The sequence below is a fragment of the Desmodus rotundus genome, chromosome 6, assembly GCF_022682495.2.
Source record: "Desmodus rotundus isolate HL8 chromosome 6, HLdesRot8A.1, whole genome shotgun sequence".
Taxonomy (NCBI): Eukaryota; Metazoa; Chordata; class Mammalia; order Chiroptera; family Phyllostomidae; genus Desmodus; species Desmodus rotundus.
The window spans coordinates 143,158,993-143,172,477 of record NC_071392.1 but is presented as its reverse complement, the minus strand read 5'-3'; positions in this window follow the sequence as shown (position 1 = coordinate 143,172,477).

Below are 13,485 nucleotides of genomic sequence, written 5' to 3'. Positions count from 1 at the left end.
CCAACTCTAAAACCCTTCCCCACCCTGACAGTTTGTCACTCTCTGCCATTCCTGAAATAAGCCTGAAGTTCCTTTTGTTCTGCTGCAAACTGGGAGAGCAACCTCCTCTTGTCCTTCAGTTCTGATGATTTCTTTCTTTCCATTTAAAATCCTCTTTCCTCAGGGCTACCCCTCAGGGCTGGTTCTATTGACAAATTCAAAATCCTACTGGGTTTGCAGCCTGATACCGCTGTTAGCCATTTGCAACAAAAACCAGGTAATAATTCCTGTACTTTTAATAAAGCCGGGGTACTCAACCCTCTTCTCTCCTCCAACCCCCTTGCAGTCTCCTTAACACAGACAGTTGGCTAGGGAATGACACAGTATGTGAGCACAGACCTTCTGCACAGAAACCAATAAAGCATCCAGACTTCCATTGGGAGGAACTTGCAGGAAAATGGTGAAGAGAGCAAAGGTGTAGTGTAGGCTTTGGTCTTCCTCCTTTGTCCAAATGCTGATTTGTGATGGAACCTCAGAAACATCTTTCAACCTCTCTGGGTTGAAATTTAAAAACAGTCAAGTGACATGGTAGAGTTGTGGGACTATGGTTGTGTTTGGTTTTCTTCTCTTTCATTTCTGCTTCTGTTGCCATAATGCTGTTTGCTCAACAATTATGGTTTGCTTTTCATCACTAAACTAGGCACAATGTTGAAATGCCCCGAAAGGGAGTGAAACATTTGCTTGCAGGTGTTTGCAGAATAAACTGCTTTTTTATGCATTTCTAGAGCCAGCTAGGGCATGGTGAAGTGGGAATCAGGGTACAGCGTAAAATTTGGGGCCCTTATAAACCTGGCCTTGTAGTTATCCATCAGGAGTGGGGTCACACCCAAAACACGTGACATAAGGCGGTTCCCCAGATGGGAGTCAGGGTGTGGCAACGGAGGAAGGGAGAAACTGCCTGCTGCCTGGCCGGAGAGACACCCACAGCCATTACGTCTGTCGAGATTTCTCACAGCAACAACTCACACATGCACAGTTTCACTGTTTTTAAAGCCATGTCACATAGGTGATCTCATTCAACCCTCAAAGCTCCTCCTGTGAGGTGCTTAGTTATGTCTGCACATGTCCCAGAACATAAACCGACTTGGAGAGATTACTGACTTCATTCTTCCCTTGTACACCAGTGACGTATCAGCAAAGGTGGTGGTATCTGTGGCATAGGACTGTGTTCCTGGGAGGAACTCTGCACCATGAATGTACTTAGCCAGGTCATTAGAGATGGATTCTCATAACTCCACAGCAATCTGAAGGCTAGACTACCAACCTACACAAACGGCCTGATCATGAAGCCCAACGGGCGAGTTCAAGAGTTTTCAGGCTGCCCTGGCTGGCTCGTTCAGTCAGAGCGTTGTCCCAATAGGCCAAGGTTGTGGGTTCGATCCATGGCCAGGGCGCATTCGAGTCAACCAATGAATGCGCAAATAAGTGAAATACAAATCAGTGTTTCTCTCTCTCTAAAATCAATAAATAAATTCAAAAGAAAAAGAGCTCTCAAGCTTTTCCCCATTGAGACACAGAAGGTGGATGACACGCGCATGTGTGACACACCTCCACGAACATCCTCAGGGTCACACACAGTGAGTTCCCAGTCACTCACTAGCATGACTCTCTCATCTGGCCTGGAGAGCACCCTCCAGCACAAGCAAGCCAGAAAGTGAGTGAGTAACTCATGGGAAGACCTCGACAGTGTCGCCAGAATTAGCATTAGGAGTTCTGCGCGATGGCTAAGAGCACGCACGACCTTTAGAGAATGGCCTCTAGTGACAGACAGAACGTGGCTTCATTAGTTGTAACTATTTCTAGCTATGTGACCTTGAGCAAGTTCATTTACCTCCCTGAGCCTCACTTTTTGTAAATTGGGGATAATAACACCCTTCTCATAGGATATCCCAGTAAGAATAAATCAGATAACACAGTTGTGCCCCGCGTAACAGCATTTCGGTCGACGACAGACCGCATATACAGTGGTGGTATAGCAGATAGCCTAAGTGTGGACTGAGCTGCACCATCCAGGTTTGTGTCAGCACACTCAGAGATGTTTGCCCAACAGTGAAATCACCTACTGATGGACTTCTCAGGATGTATCCCTGTCATTAATGGATACACGACTGTATGTACGTACAAAGCTCTTTCCAATAGGCTTAGGACACAGCATGCATTCCGTAATTGCTAGTTAATTATAGCAGCAGTAGCGCTACTAGAAATTACTTGAAAACTCCTTCAAAAATGACCACAATGCACTAGACGAGCTCTGGCTCTGAGTGACCTTGGTCCCAGACTTTGCCCACAGAGTCAAGAGTTGGCAGTCAGTGCGATGAAGTTCGGATGAAAGCTGGAGCATTCCAGCAGAAACCCTGCCAACTTCTGTGGGGCTCCCTCATCGAGGATTAGACCCTATGGAGGGGATAGAAGGAGAAAAGGTCAGAGAACCCATAAAGCGACATGTTGATAAACCAGGGGTGAGACCTTGGCGCACCCAGCAAACATTTACAAGCAAAGCACACACACAGATCTCTTTGTAAGGCTTCTGAAAGGAGAAAGGGGTTGGCCTTGAAGTACAGGGAAGATTTGGGTGGGAGAAAAGAGGCAGGGCAGAGCCAGGGATGAAGAAAAGGAGGAACATGTTGCCAAAGCAGGGAGTCTGTGGTAGAGCACCGTGAGCAAAAGTTCCTTTGCGGCCTTCTCCTTGCCTCCTCCATCATCCCCTGCCCGTCCCAAAATAACTCAGCCCTTTGGCTAAGCTATCAGGATGTTCCAAGTTGGTTCTGCTTGCAGTGTTCCCCAGCTAGCTAATTAAACATAGCACACTTAATTGAATCATAGTGAAGCCCACAGCTGACGTCTCTACACCCGGAGGGGAAAAGGTGGGGTAGGATGAAAACTAATGGTGAGGTACTGGTACCAGCTAGAACTCTGCAGGTATTTTCAAACCTCAGCATAAAAAGCAAGCTATTTGAGGCAATATCATGTATAGATTAAAGTAATCTCCCAAACAAGAGAAGAGAAGATATGCTTTTTATACAACAACAGTTCAGTAAATTTTGTTTAGCTTGCGTAGGATACTGTTAATTATAGTAATTTATCAAAGTGGCATAAGGTGGTATTCACACACACCAAGAGTATTTTCCCACAGTTGAAAATCCTTAGTTTTATATAAGCTGAAGCTAGTACTAATTGAATTTTCACTTGGGTAGATAAAATCTTTAACAACTCCTGAATAACTAAATGCTCTTTGCTCAACGATGTGGATCAGGATGATTTACAACACCTTTCACATAATCATGCTAATTTTGCTTTCATATGATTAATTAAAACAATATGTTCATTCTTCCTAAAATGGAATTAGGGCACCCAAGGAGTTGGCTTTTATTACCAACTTCCCTATCCAGCAATAAAAGCAATCTTCGCACATTGTCTTCAAGAAAGTGGTAAGCAAATGGGGCCCTGATGGAAAGACATTGTCAAGTTCAGCTTTGCTCTTTGGAAGGCAACAGAGGTGAGTGTGATGGGCAGATAGAGGTTTTTACACCTCAGAGTTGAAAAGGACGTTAAAGGCAAGCTCGTGGAAATGTCCCTTCACAGATGAGAAAACTGAGGCTTGGTGAGGCCAAGAAGTCACCCCCAACTTATAAGGCCCCATTTCTGGCAAAAGTGGTATCAGTATCCAGCTACCCTAAGACTGAGCCCAGTCTTCTGGGGAAAGAGCACTGGGTTGGGAGTCAGCAGACCTGGATTCAAGACCTAATTCTGCTGCTGACTTACTGGGGGACATTAAGAGGCACTAAATCTCTTTCCCCTTCTGTAGAAGTGGGCTGGTGGCATCTGCAATCTCCCCAAATAAAGCCATGAGATAGATGACCCCTCCTCCCCAACCTCCATTCTCTCCTACATTCCCCAGACCCTTGGCCTCAGGGCCTTATAGTGTCCACTCCTTAGAGTCCTCAGAAGGGGCCCTCTTGTTTTTTCCAGCTGGAGAAGCTGGGGGCTGGGACACAGCAGGGCCCCCCAGCTAATTAGTGGCAAAGATGGCTCAGAGCTCATGGTCTCTATGTGGCCCTCCCCCCATGCCTGATCCCTCAGGACCCTCCGTGTGCTCTGCGGTAGGTGACAGTGGATGGTGACTCTCCTGGGGGATGATCCTTAATACTGACAAGCCCTGTTCACCCTGAGGCACTGGCCCACCTAACCAGTTTAAAAAAAAAAAAAGGAGACCCTTTTAAAAAAAATCAGGACCTCTGATATGAGACCCAAATTCTTGAACAGTTAAAGACAGAAAGTGCCTCAACCACCTTCACTTTACAGATGGGGAAACTGAGGCCCAGGGGTGGGGGGAAGTGCCATTTACTAAACACCTCTGATTTCTCAGATATCATATTCAAGGGCAAAAAAGAACGTGTGACTTATCCAGGGTGGTCTAGCTGCTAAGGGCTTAGTCAACACTCACTCAGGGCTTCTCTGCTGCACATGCAATCACCAGCTCCCCGCACAGCTTCTTATGCTACTGATTCAGCCTATTCTTCAAACCACCCTCCACAGAGGGCACTGCTCTCGCCTCCGCTGGAGAGATGAGAAAAGGGAAGCAGAGAGGTGAAGTCACATGACCAATGAGGCGAAAGACTGAGATTCAAATCCAGACCCTGTGTCCACAGTGTGACCCTGAGCCCTCCCTCTACTGCCACCTGCAATGTGCTGCCTTGCCTTGAACTTCTGCTAGGTCTGCAAGGTCTTTGCACTTTAATGGAGCAACGATCTCGACACAAATGTAAAATAAAATCCATTAGGAGGTGCCAAGTACCAGTATCACAGGCCCTCAAACCGATATAGTGGCAGAGACTTCAAATGGACCTTCAAGAGTTCTTGCTTCTCCCAAGAGGTCACCGGCTCCCGCTCCAAGGATGTCATTAGCATAATGACAGCCCTGCTCTCAGCCTCCAGTTCCATGTTGACGGTGCCTGAGTGGCTGCCTCCTACCTCTCCCCTCTGCTTCATGCTCCACTGCAGAAGGCAGACAGCCAAGTTCATCTGTGGCAGAAGTCTTAAACCCACTTGGCAAGTACACGGCCAGTTCACCAGAAATAACCCTGGGTTTCTCTAAACTGGCTTGACAGTCAAAAGTAGGGGAAACAATAAAATAAAAATCATGGGCAATGTGTGATAATACAGCAGAAAAAATGGGGCCTTATAATGAAAACATTAATCAATTCACCTATTAATTCATCACTTTTATTATCACAACTTCTCACCTTCCCAAACTCAATAATTGGTAAGCAAAGTCTTAAATTACACAAAATAGCCCTGGCTGGTGTGGTTCAGCGGATTGACTCCTGGCCTGCAAACCAAAGGGTCGTTGGTTCAATTCCCAGTCAGAGGACATGCCTGGGTTGTGGGCTGGGTCCCCAAAAGGGGGCACGTGAGAGGCAACCACTCATTGATGTTTCTCTCCCTCTCCTTCTCTCTCCCTTACCCTCTCTCTAAAAATAAATAAATAGAATTTTAAAAAATAAATCAATAAAATAAAATTACACAAAATAATCAAATGTCTCTTCTAGACACTTTTAAAGTGAAAAAATTACGAGGATTTGTATTTCACTTCTGCAGAATAGAAGGAATTGTACATATCTCTGCAAAACAGAGAAATTACTTCATCATCTTTTGATGGTAATTTCAGGCAGAGAAACTTCCTACAAACCGTGACATTGAGACCCACCCTCACACGCTAAGACTGTGAGCTCGGGAGTATGGCTGCCCGGGTCTTATTCCCATCCCTCCACTTACAAGCTGTGTGACCTGGGAAAGTACTTGTCTGGCCCAGCCTCACTCTCCTCTTCTGCAAAGTAGGGATCATAAGTATACAGATGTGGTAGAAACCTTCTAAGGACTGAGATAATGTATGTAAAGTTTCCAATATGTTAGTGGTTATCAGCATGTGATTATTTATTTTTGTTGACAAATACAACACTTGTTATATTAATGAGAATTCTTCCTATTGGAAGGAGTGGAAACCAGCTGAAATTAGCTTAAACAAAAGGGAATATACCGGCTGAGGCATCTGGAGGCTCACAGGCGGTACTGGCCCCAGGCTAGTCAGGATTCCGGAGCTCAAGCAGCATTAGAATCTCTGCTCAGCACTCTGGGCTTCATCCGGCTTGGGTTTGTGAGTGTCCTCATTGTCTCAGCCTCCTTGGGGACATGGCTTCTGGGATCAAATCCCACCACTAATGACACAGGGGGCAAGATGGAGTTACCACCTCCACCTCCCTGTGGCCAGGGAAGGGGGGGTGGCTATAATCAGCTACTCCAACAGAACCACACTGGGCAGGAGAGAAATTTTCCAAAGGAAGAAGGGTGCACTGCTCTGGGCGGACTGGAGGAATAGATGTTTGTTATACCTGTTCTCAACATTCGAACCAGAGTATACATTAACTATGTAGGTCTCTGATATTCAATATATATACATTATTCAACAGACAATAGAGATGAACCATAAGTTGTACACACTTTGCAAACAGAGATTACATTTACACTTTCTTCTATCCTTCACAGTGCCCAGCATAGAACACTCAGTAAATAGCAAGAGTAGAACAGATGTTTCAGACACCTTAAAAAATCCAATATGGAGTCTCTGTCAGCCATGACAGTTATGTCAAGACTGAGGTGATGGGGTGTAATGGGAAAGCCCTTAGGAGGGGCCCAGAACGCCCCAAAACCACAAGTCTGGACACTGGGATAAGGACTCCATCTGGACACCGATGTGAGGGCGTCCTCCTCCTCTTGGGGATATAAGGACTCAGAGCTCCAGCCACCCAAGGCTCGAGCTTGGCTGTACCACAGGTCACGCTTGGAGCCCTGCCAGACTTCCACTCCATAGGACACCTGCGGCCACTGCAGCTACCTGGCTTGAAACCCACACCCGCCTCTCCACCTGCAGACACCGCCAGTGACGGGAACTTCGCATCGGATGCTTGCTTTAGTCAATTCTACCGCATAAGCTCCCCCACTCCATGTATAACCTTAGCGTGACTCTATTGGCTTATTGCAGGGGTCTCCCCTAATAAACCCCGTACTGTGGAAAGACACCAACATGTGTGAGAGACTCCTTTCTAGGATGCTCCCTTGCCCGCCACACACTCTAAGAAGTATTTCTGAAGTGACTAATAACTTAGCTGTGGAATCAAATTATGTCACTGTACTATCAGCTGGGATTAATTAGATTATGGTTCAGTTCAAAAAACAATAACCCCCAAATCTTAGTGACTCAGCACAGGTTTATGTCTCACTCAGCAAGTCCACCACAGTACGGGTGACCCCAGGGCAACTGTGCTCAGAAGCTCAGACCCAGGGGGGTGGAGGCTTCCCATCCTGCGGTTCACCCTCTGTAACGTGCCGCTCTGGAGGGGGGCAGCCTCCTACTGGCACTTAAGTCCTTCACTCCTGAGTGACCGAGTGACTGTGTCATTCTGCTCACAGCCCATTGGCCAGACCCAGACACCAGCCCCACCTACTGCAAAGGATTGGGGAATATCATCTTCCATATGCCTGCAAAAATCAATTAAAATAAACTATGTTCTATAAAAGTTCTACCCCAAAGTTTAAATATTAAGAAGATCTGAAGAAAATTGCCTGACACCTATTGATACGGCTTTCCTACTACTCTATCACTGGGCGCCACTCCTCACGCTTCTAAGCCCATGTTACAGGCCAGCAGAGACTACTTTCATCTGGAAGTTCAAAGTTTATTTACTTTGCACATTCCGTTCTTAGAAATGACCTTCAAAATCCAATTGATCATACAATCTTCCTAGAGGCAATTGGTAGTTCTTCGGTGGGTGGGGGGAAGCCTTTAAAAAAAACAGGCCTACTCTTCGACACCATAATTCCATTGCTATGACTTCTCCTGAGAAAATATGCGTGGATAGATGCACAGATTTAGCTACAAGGATGTTCCTCGCAGCCCATTTGTAACAGGGAAAAGTAAGAATTAACCGAAATGCCAGCAAGAGTGTGCTGGTTAAATAAATTAGAGTGTGTCCTCACACCAGAATAACATGCACCCATTAATAATCGCACTGTGAAGGTGCATTTATTAACATGAAAAGAAGCTTGTGGCACGTTAAGTGGGGAGGAAAGCAGGCTATAAAATGGCATGTATATCGCATATGCCTGGGAGGTTCTGGAAGAAAATATATCAAGGAATTAATAATGTTTGCTCCTGTGTGGGCAGGATTATGGGTGTTTTCATTTTCTCCTTTTTTTTTTTTTTACTAGACTATTATTTTCTTCTATTATGCGTATTGCCACTGACATAAGAAAAATGAGGTAGTTTAAATTATAAATAAATAATATCCTTGGGCCTATCCCACATCCACTGCTCTAAATGGGGCTTTTATCTTAGGAATCGACTGCAGGTGATTAGGTTCTTTTTCGTCTTTACTGCTCGCAGTCACTACTGATGGCAATAACACAGGAGAATTTGGGGGAGACAGCACTTCCCAGTTGATAAGCCCTTTCTCATTCACATGCCTCCCAAGAGGTGTAAGGGACAGCAGCACAGGCCTTGCTAGACTCATTTTACAACCAAGGCTCAAAGGCACCAAGTGACTAGCCCGAGGTCGGGAACCCAGACTCTTCCAGGACTTTGCCGTGTCCCACTCTAGGGAATCACTGTGTCCCAGGAGTACCATTCACATAGAATATCATGTGAAAAGTGCCCCCTCCAGTCCCGCTCAAACCCTTACTGGGTAGCCGTGAGCCCTCCTACACTAATGAGCCCGCCTCTGTCAGCACTGGATTACAGGGAAGTAAGCAAATTAGTTTTCAACAGACACTTGAGCATGCCTGTAAGTTAGTACTGTTAGGGTACCTGAAACCAGTAAGTTTGGTCTTCATCCTTTAGGCAACGAGGAGATATGTGAGGCTCCTACGTGGTAGGACGATGTGATCAGAGCTGTGTTTTAGAAAGGAAATTCTGGCAGTAATAAGAGTCAGTGGAGGTGAGGAAAACCAGAGGAGGCAGGGAGGCCAGTGAGTTAGGAGGCTGCTGCAACTGTCTGGGCAGGAGAAAGTAAACCCCTAAACTAAGGAAGAGGTCCCCAGGTGCTGGAGAGCATCAGCATCATTTCAGTATCAGTGGTAGCTACCATTTACTGAGCACTTATTATGTGCCCCATGCTCCACTAGTGATTTACATAATGACCCCACTCAATCTTCAAACTACCCCTATTAGGTGGGTACTATTATTATCCCCATTTCCAAGGTTAGGGTTCAGGAGAGTTAGGTCACTTGCCCAAGGTCACGCAGCAAGTCTGTGGCTGTGATTTCAGCTTAGGTCCCTGTGACATCAAAGCTTATTCCCTGAGCCATTGTGCTAAGAACCCATAAAAGAAGGTGCATGGCTACATGGACGACAGTGAGGACAGAAGGGGATAATAAGTTCACTTCCAGAAATGTGGGACACCGCGGAATGTCCAGATAGACAAATCCAGTGGACACGGAGAAAGGCTGGGGCCGAAGTCGAAGCTGGAGCCATGAGAACGAACAAGCTCGTGGAAAGAATGTGAGGGGCAGACAGCCTTGCATGGAAGCCTGGAGACCTCAACCTTTAAGGCTAGGGAAGCTTCTTTTAAAAAATAAATAAATAAAGGCAGGAGAAAAATTGGGAAAGAGTAAGGCCAAGGAAAAATGAGTAACAAGTCTCCAAAAAGCCTAAGATAAACTTGCTGGTGTCGAATGCCACGTATCCACAGGGGCTAACATTTTTGAGCTTAAATGTCAGGTCCTGTCCTAAGTGCTTGTGTTTATTATCAGTTCATTAAACCTTCACAGCAACCCAAGTGGTAGACACTATCTGCCCTTGACCAATAAAACTACCTTGTTCCAGATCCCACGGCTTATAAGTGGAGGAGCAGGGATTCAAAGCCAGGCGGTCTGACTCTAGAGCTGCACCCGCGGCCTCTAGACTGCGTTGCCCTGCTCAGTAATCTCTAATGTTTTTTCCGCACTCAGCAGATGCCAGGCACCGTTCTGTATACCAACTCACTGTATCCTCATAACTGCCTCATTGGGAAGGCTCCATTGTTAACCCTGTTGTACAGATGGGAAAACTGAACCACAGATCAGTTGCCCAGGACCATGCAGCTAGAAGGACCATCGAGGTATAGTAGGCCAGTCGTGAGGAAGTTAAAGAATGCGCAGTCAGCACTTCTAGGAAGAGGGTAAGTAGACAGGAATCCTAATCAAAGTGAGATGTAGAAATGAAAATGCAGAGTTCTAGGAAAGCTGAAGGATTACATGACTTTGGTGTTGGAAGAGGCCAGAGAGAGGCTGTTCACCAAATGCCGGGCACAAGGGGGATCGCACTTCCCGGCCCTCTGTGTTTGGGTGGGGCCATAGGACCAGATCCGTCCAATGAACTGTGAGAGGACAGGACTCACGTCACTTCCAGGCCAACTGATGGCCAGGGAGGGACACTCAAGAACATGCTTTCCTTCTACCATAGCCACCCGCAGCCACAGAGAGGGCGGCTGCTCCGTCATCCTGCTCCACGGCACAAGGGGACGTGGAGAAAGCTCCCACTGACCCACAGGGGACTTGAGGCACGAAAGAGAAATAAGCCTGGCTGATACGAAGCCTTAAATGTAACCTTCATGGGAAAACTGAGGAGCTAAAAGGAAAGAGACCTGCCCAACACCACAGGACTGGCCACCCGCACACACCGAGGAGCCAGAATCCCAGTCGCTGGCATCCCAGCTAGTCCCGTCCTCTATACCTCACTGGACACGCCACACATCTTGCAAGTCACTGCCCCTTCTAATCCGAAGCCCATTCTGCTTCTGTAAGTTAATGGCAAAGGCTGAATTAAATGAGCCACTGCCTAATTTTTACAAACGGGCTCCTATTACAACACATTCAGGATCCAGTTTTATCAAGAGGTAGAGGGAGAAGGCAGGGGGTTCGGGAGGGGTAGGTGAGGGTAACTCTGCTCTATTATTTATAGAATCAGGGCTAATTCAATTAAGTTCTGACAGAAAGTGCTCGATTTCACAGACAGGTGCCGCTGTGCCTGCTGCAGTCTGGGTCTCCTCGCAGCAATGGACTCCGCTCCATCTTCTTATTTGATGTATGAGGCTCTAAAACAGGGAGCGAGCAAGTCACCTTTGGAGAGACCTTTGTCATTGCAATAACTAGAAGTAATTTACAGGTACCTGGGATTTGGGTTCTCTGTCTCTGACTCGGCAATAGGCTGAAATTACCATCTGATAGCTGGCAGCCAGTCAGAAGGTCGAAGTGACTCTGAAAACTATCAGGTCCTCTAGAATGTAGGATAAGGACACACCAGCGTGCACACTCAGCAAAGGTGTTAGACCCAGCCTGCCTCTTGGTCATTTGGGATTTACTTCACCTTTGGGGTGTCCTGGGATGCCCTCCCACCTCTGACCCTCCTATCCAAGTCCCTCCCATCCTTCAAGGCCCAGTTTAATCCCTGCCTCTTCCAGGAAGCCCTCCGGGACTACCCTAACCTACGATGTGTATACTCTGACTTCACAATTCTCTTGGCACTTGTCACCTCTCCCTGCTTCTTTATGTGTGTATGTCTAGACTCTGTCGATCGTGCTTCTGGTAGGAACAGTTTTATCTCGTGCTGACTCTGATCAGTTAGTGGCTGCCTAGAGTGTTGCAGCGAGAACTCTGAGGCTACGTCTGGGCTTGGTGGTTAAGAGTATAGTGACTGATAAGCAAGGTCTGCAAAGGGCAGAGACAGGTTTAAAAACAGACGTGTGGCATATGTATTCTTTACAGACAGAGTCCACAACACTCACCCGCTTACATTCCCAGGGGCATCTGCACGGGCACACAAGGCGCGCTCAGAAATCATCCGATGACTATACATTCCCATTTTAACAAGGGCCGAACTCTAAAGCATTCACCACGTGTTCTAACTATGATTCTTTCAAACAGCCCCTCACCCACATTTGTGTAGGCCTGACTCCCACCAGAAATTTTCCCAAAGCTGGATTTTACGTTTCTGGCACACCAGCCCCCTTTCCTGAATCTGGAAATATTAATACATTAGTAACCCCTAGTGCCCTGCAGTTATTAATGACTTTCAAAGTTTTTGTAACTAGTAGCTCATCTGAAAGCTACATGAGTTTAACGAGGTAAAAGGTTATTTTCATTTTACTTGAAAGATTTGAAACTACTTGTGTAGTAGCATTATGATTAGTCAGGACCAAAGAGGTAACTCACAGCCGCTTACCAGTCCCCCGTGAAGTCAAACACTTCGGATCTAAGCCAGCATTTCCTATGGCTGTTTCCTCACAGAACACCAGGACTCGTACGGCTACTATGTGTTTCTTTTGTGGTCAAGTAAGTGTGGCAAACACCAACAGGTTGTCCTACACAGCAGCAGGGCTTCTCAGGGCTTTCCCTGCATCGGTGCGCTCGGCGAACTGCACCGAGGACCGCAACATGAAATATTTCTCACCCATTTGATTCCAGGACCCCTTTTGACAAGAAGGGTCGGAGTTTTACAAACCCTTTGGGAAAGGCTTGTCTGGGCCCATCAAACTCCTGACCTTCCGCTCATCTGAAGTCACCAGCAGGGACAGCACAGGAGTTAGGAGCCTGACCTCTACCATCCACCGGGTGCAGGCTCTGACTCCAGCACTCTCTGACTGTGACCTTCGATGAGTCACTGAATCCCCAGCTTCGCTTCACTGCCTGTAACATGCAGATTCTAACAAGGCCTAATTCACAAGGCTGCCAGGGGGACTGAGAGACACAGGTCGCTCGAGTGCCCAGCTCAGGTACGCACTCCATCAACGCTGGCTGATACGATTGCAGCGAGGAAGAAGTCAGAGTGGAATCTATTTAAAACAGAACAAAAGGCCGCAGGGCAGGCTCCTTAGAAAGCAGACTCCAAGATGAAGTTTAGCGTGCAGGAGGTTTTATGAGGAGTGCTCTTGAGATCAATATGGGTGGAAGGGAAGGGAAGGGAAGGGAAGGGGAGGAAGAGGGAGGAAGCCAGGCTGTGATGCAGCCTAGCGGCAGCCACCCCACAAGGAGAGAGCTGAGGGGAAACCCACTGTTCAGAAATGACGCCCGTAGGACTGAGAAACCAGGACTTCATCACCACCCCCCGACTCCCCACCCCCGTGTCGGTCATTGGATGCAGGCCACCTGGGAGGGACTGACCTTGGCTAAGAGGACTCTCTACAACTTGGGCAGTCCCTCAAAGGGCCACCTGCATCCCAGAAGCCGGGACAAGTCCTCCAGCAGAGGGGCAACCGAGCAATAGATACAATGTGCCAAACACATCCACCAAACACACACACACACACACACACACACACAAGACAAAGCAAAAGCGTCCTCCGACCCTCTGGGAAGGAAAAAGGGCAGTCTGCAGACAGCAACCAAATCCAGTCATTTATTCGCTCATCACTTATT